Here is an 8,361-nt window from a genome sequence, read left to right on the forward strand (position 1 = left end):
CCCAAGCATTGATATGAGGGTTGTCATCAATGGTTTTATTGCAGAAATAATAATAATCTTTGCTCCCTTGCTAACTATGAGAAATTTCATGTATTTTCTCTCTTGACTAATGAATCTATAGCAACCACCCCGAGAGGAGATATATCGGGATTGCATCAACCAACGACAACTAGAATTTCTGATATCTTTTATCCAATAAAGTGTCAAAAGAGAGGGTAAAAATATTGTTTACAACCATCTTGTGCTCGAAAATACAACCTACTTCAAAATAAAAAATAATTCATTGGAACTTTAATTATGTTATCAGATTCAACCTATATGAACAAATCATCACCTTTACTCCATCCATCCATGGTATCCTTTCAAAATGGCACAACCATTGATTGCAATCTCCATAGATAATCTCCACAACATTGATTGAAATTTTTATCTTTATCATGAACAGGGTGACGATGGTTGCCATGTTTTAATGGTAATAGGTTTAAAGATACCCTGCAACAGTGTGTCCCCCTGGTAGAACTGCTAGTCATCATACCTCTGAAGAATGCATGAATGACCACACATTTTAGGTTGTAATAGATATGAAACACTGGAATAGGAATATAAAATCACCAACAATGAATTTGAACATTGGATGTGGACTTTTGGATGTAATTAAAACTATATGTCTTCTCTATTTTCATTGTCAATTGTCAAGCATAATCAAAGAAATCACAACTTTGAATTGCACATATATTAGCCTATGCAAGAAACATATATGCATTCTATTTGTCAAACATTGTTGAGCTAAACCTCTTGGATGGAAATCTTCTCAAGGCTCTCGACACCATGTCACACAGAGAGATTACTAAACAAAAAGATTTTAGAGTTTCATGTGACAATTTTCTCAGACTATATTGAAGTTTATTCTACCCCACTCTTTGAATACCATCAACCATATTATTCTGTGTTGAAATATGAGTAGAAAACTATGTGTTATGAGTAGCAATTTATGTGCATAATGAGATAGAGGATGCATGCTTTAACTACTAATTAAATCACATAGGCTCAGGAAGTAATCACATAGGTAATGGAGCATCTATGTAGTCCACTGGACTAAATTCTTGCGCACTAGGAGATAATTTGACCAGAACACTGATCAAAGACTTATGGAACTTCATGAAAAAATAGGTGTGAATGGAATAAGACACAACCATCTCAGGTCTTCAGTCTTCAAACCCCATGTGCTCAATATGCACCAATACTATTGGAAGTATGATAAACATTAAACACATGATCTCGAACTAAACTGTATGAGCATGAATCAAACTGTGTGAGGAGGAATCCTTCAACTGAGACTTGAAATCAATACAATATATTTTCCATCAATCCTTTAGCTTCCCCATCAACACCCAAGCCATCAATGCCAATACCACTTACAAGCTCCCCCTTTAGTATTGATGTCAATTTTGATTTTGTCTATTACCACCCCCTGTTGTCTAGGTAAATCATCTCTATGGACAAAGGCAATCCCTCTATCCTAGTGAGTGGGACTAGAAACCTACGTGACAATCTACTATACACTTTCCTAAGTTACAATTGAAAAGAGAGATGAAGAAGATGGCCAACCTCGTTTTGATGCTATCAAATTGTCCTTTGTTGAAGATCTTGAATCACTTGCATCACGGGTTCATTCCTACTGCTCACAACATGTGTGCACCTGCACAAGAGATCAAGACACAATAAGGCATACAAATACCAATATCATATTCAAAAGAAACCTACTTAATTGATCAAGGAATGTTAAGATAGATGATACATGAGCATACACATCAATGGAAAATGAACCAACAGTTGTATATTAATAGAAAAGAAGGGGAAGCATACAACCAAGCATTGATATTGATAGGCTCTCCTTGAATGAATATCCAAGTCCAAGCTAAGCTCTCCAAACACTCCTTCTCCAAGCCAAATGAGTAGCATATAGGTACAATCTTAGCATAAGCATGCAAATGGACATACACCAACCGTTTAGGAATGGGAGAGGATGAATATATAGGTTGGGAAAGGGAGTTAGGATCTCTCCAAAGATAGGAGTAGGCCCTCATCTCAAGGAGGTAGCTCATAGGGATAAGACCAAGAAGCCAAGCTGGGAGAATTTGACTTCATCTACACCAAACAACATCCAGCTCGCCACTCTGGAAGCTTCTAGATCACGAAGCTTCTCATCCTCTTTGGGAAAATTTCCTTTTTGGGATCATCACAAGTATACAAGTGAATAGAGTGATGTCATCGTGGGTCAAGTATAGTGCAATAGGCGATCATCATTGTGTTTAGTCTCATAAGGGCAATGATTCTCAAATTAGGGTTTTAGAGTTATTTCCTTCAAGGGAAGCTCAAGGCATTTTCCAATCAATATCTTGGGGAGTATCTAAGCTGCATATATGAATGAGTACACTACATAATGGTCATGTTTTGGGCACTTTAGGGTGTGTCACAGGGAAGTGCAGGAGGTGTGACAAAATACTGGTCACCATTTTGTTGTCTAGGTAAATCCTCTCCGCGGATAGAGACGATCCCTCTAGCCTAATGAGTGGGACTAGAAACCTACGTGACAATATACTAGACAGTTTCCTAAGTTATAATTGAAAAGAGAGATGAAGAAGATGACCTACCTCATTCTGATGCTATCAAATCATCCTTTGTTGAAGATCTTGAATCAATTACGTCAAAGGCTTGTTCCTACTTCTCACAGCGTTTATGCACTTGCACAAGAGATCAAGACACAATAAGTAATACAAATACCAATATAATATTCAAAAGAAACCTACTTAACTGATCAAGGAATGTTAAGATAGATGATACATGAGCATACACATCAATGGAAAATGAACCAGCAGTTGTATATTAATAGAAAAGAAGAGGAAGCATACAACCAAGCATTGATGTTGATAGGCTCTCCTTGAATGAATATCCAAGTCCAAGCTAAGCTCTCTAAGCACTCCTTCTCCAAGCCAAATGAGTAGCATATAGGCACAATCTTAGCATAAGGGTGAAAATAGACATAAACCAACCCTTTGGGAATGGGAGAGGAAGAATATATAGGATGGGAAAGGGAGTTAGGATCTCTCCAAAGAAAGGAGTAGGCCCTCATCTCAAGAAGGTATCTCATAAGGATAAGACCAAGAAGCCAAGTTGGGAGAATTTGACCTCATCTATGCTGAACAAGCTCTAGCTCGCTGCTCTGGAAGCTTCTAGATCATGAAGCTTCTCATCCTCTTTGGGAAAATTGCCTTTTTGAGATCATCGCGGGTATACAAGTGAACAGAGTGATGCCATTGTGCGTCAAGTATAGTGTAACGGATATCCTCACTAATTTTAGTCTCATAAGGGTGATGATTCTCAAATTAGGGTTTTAGAGCTATTTCCTTCACGGGAAGCTCAAGGGATTTTCCAATCAATGTCTCAAAGAGGATCTGGGCTACATATATGAATGAGTACACTGTATAATGGTCATGGTTTGGGCACTTTGGGGCATGTCACAAGGAAGTGCAGGAGGTGTGACAAATATTATGTAACAGATGCCCCCTAAAGCATGAAGTAAGAATGGGGAGTGATGGTTGAGATGCTTTATGATAATTTGCAAGGACGAGGACAAACACTGTCAAGGGACCTGCAAATCAAGGATGCATATACATATACATATATGATAGAAAAACATGAATCCACGGTATGGACACCGCCATCCAGATGATAAGGACTATATGAAAGGATCCATGGCATGGGTGCAACCATCCAAATGAGAAGGATCATCTATAAATCTAAGATCCAAGGTATGGACGCAACCATCCAATATAGAAGAATCATCATAAATATAAAGTCCCATGGTATGGTCACAACCATCCGTATAACAGAAGCATGTGTACAATCATGAATACTACATAACTCCATGTTGGCTTATTGGGGCCTCACCCAGGTTCAGAGTCGATTTAGCCAAACAAATCCCAGTACTACTAGCCCTTTTGGCAACAATCCGCATAGCGCGGACTGAGGTCTCACCCAAAGTAGTATGGGAGGGTGCTAGAACCAGCTTTCTGCACCGTGGAGATGTCTGATGAGTTCAAGTGGTTCGCAGTTCGACCCTACGCAGAAGTCGCTTTGTGCACTTTCTGTACCTCGCAGCCAGATATACTGCCTTCGCGTAGCCCTACTCAAGGGCTAAACGCTACACTTTTGCATTATTACCCAATACTTTATTGATATTCCAATGTTAGTTAATTATCTTTACCTACTTGAGTGCTTTTAACAATATAAACCATTCATACAAGTGCGCACAGTAAATAAACAATATATGTGCAAATCATATCAAACATGCATTAACCCAAGAATAGATACATAGAATTATAATAAAACTTCTCTTTATTAATTTCTTCCTCGGTTACAAACTTGACTCCACTCTGCGCACTCAACTGCAGGGGTCCATGCACTCAGCTGCAGACTACTAGGCCTCTGCGCATTCAGTTGCAGAGTCTTCTCCTACTCTACGACCCAAAGACACACTTTACACTTAGTCACTTAGACTCTTGCTTCTCTACTACTTCTTCGTTATTTTTTACACTTAGAGCCTCGCTCTATTTATACAATCCATGGTCTGCGAACCATGGGTAGACCGACATTACATTACAAAACTAGGGCGGACAACCCTGTGACTCTAACATACTTCCACACCCACAATTTGTGGAGCTTTACAACACAATTCGGTCAAAACTTGCGCTTTGAGCCCCAAAACATGCCTTGGGGGGATTCCATTCCCAACAGGCCCCCAACACAAACATCGTGACTCACCCTCAAGTCACTATGTCAGCGCAATGATCTTGGTGCGGAGTCCCTCCAACTATTCTCGAACTCCGCAGAGGTCAGCAGTGCACTGAGCTGCTGCTTGCTAGATCTGCTGCATACACCATTCCGAGACCTCTGTGTCTGGGGTGCTTCTCTGCATCAATGTGTGCATCCCCTATATGTTCATGAGCTTGCCTTCGATGTTTGCCGTGATGGTGAAGGCCTCGTTGATCCAAGGCTGGACGCGTGCTTTGAGAACTACCTCCTTGTGTCGTGCTGCATCCACCTGCTCCTTCAGTGCTTTAGCCTGTTGCATCCTTGCAAGCTGCTGGGTGAGGACCACTATCTGCACAATTCCTCGGACACTATCATATTGTTGTTGGAGTTCTCACACCTCTGTCTCTGGGTGCTGGATGTTGGGGTCCTCCTGCAGTGTTGTGAGGACCTAAGGTGATTCTTCCAACATGCAGGTGCAGTCTCGCACTACACCTCCGATTTCCTCCAATCCTATTGTGATAGCGCTAGCGTGCTGTTCCTGACTTCCGGGGGAGGGGGTGGCTACACCTTTAATCACAGCTCGACGATCTAAAGATTCAGCTCCAGTTGAACCTTTTTCATTTCTTCCCTAGCCTTGTGGACTCTTGCTGCTAACCTGTGGATCCACACCTCTGCTGGTAGATCTACTGGGATGGCCAGCTCTGGGACGCTGCAGCAAGTGTCACCTATCACCTGCACCAACTGTTGATTTTGTGACACCAATTCATCGCGCTGTAAGCTGAGTTGTTCCATGTTTATCTTCTGCTCACTGAGGACTTGGAGCGTGCGGCTCTCCCTAGCACGCAGCTCTGCCGTTATCCCATCCTGTAATAGATATAATGTCTCACGCGGAAGGGCAGTGAGATTAACCCCAAGACCTTTCATCATGCCAACTGACAACCTGTCATCCTCATTTGATGCCACTAGAGCCCCTTCCAGCAACATGACTATGTTTGTGATTTGCATGCGCAACATCTGTTCTACTACTGTGGATCCGACTGCGAGGTTGGTTGAAAGGGTACCAACATGAGGGGGCCGCACCTGTAAGTCCTGCAACTGCACTCTGAGGGCCCCCAACACAGTCTGGTGCTCCTGCATGAAATCCTGAAGAGCCTCATTGGTGACATTGTGCACCATCTCACCGATGTCATGCAGATCACCCTTGGTTAGGGTGATTGGGTCAATGGACAACTTCAAGGCCTTGACCTTCTACCGCTACCCTGCCTGCTCTACTGGATGTTGTCGCTTCAGCTGGGTGGACGCAGTCCGTGGGTTCGCTCCTCCTTCTTCTGTTTCTACCTCCTCTGCCTCCTGCCCCTGCGAGGGCATTGCTTGGCCCTCGCCCGCCTTTGCGGTTGCTTCCTGTGCTATTGTTGCTGCTTCTGCAGCCTTTTTTTGCTCAGCGGCTTTCTATGTCACTTCCCGCACTGCTTGCACCTCGACTGTTGTTGTTTCCTTTTGCCTTTTCTCGGCCAACTGTGCAATGTGCAGCTTGGCATCGTCTTTCTTCCTCTGTGATGCTGACCTCTCGAGTTCTGTAATGATGGGGGTGCGCCATTCTAGAGGCCATGCCTCCAAGACAGTAAAAATGGCATTGTCAATGGTTACAAAAGGTATCTTCATCCACTATTTCGTTAGATCCTTGCGCACCCTGATAAAGATGTTATGCATGTCTACCTTGAATTCAATGAAACTCTACAGTCTATTGTAAATAGTGGGCAATAACCGCGGCTTATGGCTGATCCACATTCAGATGGTCATCTCCATGAGCACCCAAAAGATCTTGGTTTCGTGTATCCTTGTCACGTCCTTCGTGGCCTAGAGTGAAGCGTACTTCGCGGCCTCCGATAAATCGTTGTTAATTGTGGGGAATTGACTGTCCTCTAGTAATTCCCCTACTACGAGCACTATGGACAGCAATAGCCGTGCACAGTGGAAGGTTTTACCTTGCTCCTGGGCTTTGCGACAATTCTCTAAGAATTCTGTGCAGAGGAATTCAGACCAGTTAAACTGGACCCCCTCCGTGCACTTTTCAGTTAGTGTGACCACCGGCGTAGGTACCTTGTCTGCGCGACACTTTAGCATAACTTTGCCCGCCAGAATTTGGATTACCACGCATACCACTTTGTCCTTGATACTAGAGATGGCATAACCCCTCTTCTTCTTTTCCTCTTGTACTTCGTCTTCATGGCCTCCATGAGGGCAAAATCACTGCCCTTTCCTTCCGATATGGTCGTGGGGTCCTTTACTTTGTAAGGAAGCTGGGAAATGCGATGAATCAGGTCTGCCGTGATGGGGATGGGCTCCTCCAGCCATAAATACCCATCATGCACTAGGCAGAGCAGCTGCCTGATAACGAAAATGGTTATTAGGGGGCAATGGAAATGCGACACCCAAAGTAGATTCAACAACCCAGACTTTTCCACACCGCGCAACAATTTCCACGGCTCTAATGTTGTTACCACCCCTATGATGTGTTACTTCATGAGGTTTCCAAATTCCAGGTTGGGGAACTTCTCACGGTCAGTGAGGTCCCAATATTCAAATTTCATGGTCGACACACAGACCAGGTGCGTGCCTTCAAACGTAATGCCATCTGGGAGGAGCGGGCTATGGAACGAACTTTTGGTCTTGTCCAGGTCCTTGGGGACTTTGGCCTTCCCTTTTTGCGGGGGGACATAGGCAGGTAGTTTTGTCACAGAGTGCCTAGGCTAATGTTGGGCCTCCAAAATGTCTTCAAAATGACATCCACTTTCACCTTTATCACCACCATTTCACTCACATGTCACAACTCCATAACTATATAACCTTTCATTAGCCACCATTTTCATATATATATGGGTTAGGATCATTATTTACCAAAGTTATTTATTTTATGTGTTTAAAGTGAATTTATGATTAAAAAATAGGAAATTAACATGGTTTCATGTATCTATATATGTGGCTTGAGTTTCATGACATGTGTAGGTCATTTGGAAGCTTCCAAGGCACCTTTATGTGGCCTCCAATGCTCAAATTCGAATTCCCTTCATAGGAGATTTGGATAAAGGTCAAAGAAGGATATGTGTCCTATTTGGATTGTAACTCTATGAGGTGTCTCATCATTTCTTATTTGGATTAGAACTCTATGAGACACTTAGAGGATATGTGTCTCATTATGAGCTATTTGGTTGTAACTATATGAGATTTTAGTGGATCTTCATTAAATAGGGTAGCTTCTTATGTTTTTGTATAAATAGGAGAGCCTTCTCCTATGAAAGGCATGTGTAAAGTTGGAGAAATTCTCATGTATTTAATAGAGAATTTGGAGCTTATACTTGGAGATTTGAAGATTTAGTTTTGCTTGCCTATGGAGTTTCTTCACTTGCCATCCTCATACACCATTGGAATGGTCATCTAATGATTGCGAGATTTAATTGCTTTTATAGATTAAAGTTCATTTGCTTTCTTAGTATTAGTTTTAGAATGACTGTGTAATGTTTGCTTTTCTAAAAACATTTCAATAGG

The sequence above is a fragment of the Pinus tabuliformis genome, chromosome 9 (genome assembly GCF_031772625.1).
Source record: "Pinus tabuliformis cultivar Carrire ecotype Pingquan chromosome 9, CPIR1, whole genome shotgun sequence".
In the NCBI taxonomy this organism is placed as follows: Eukaryota; Viridiplantae; Streptophyta; class Pinopsida; order Pinales; family Pinaceae; genus Pinus; species Pinus tabuliformis.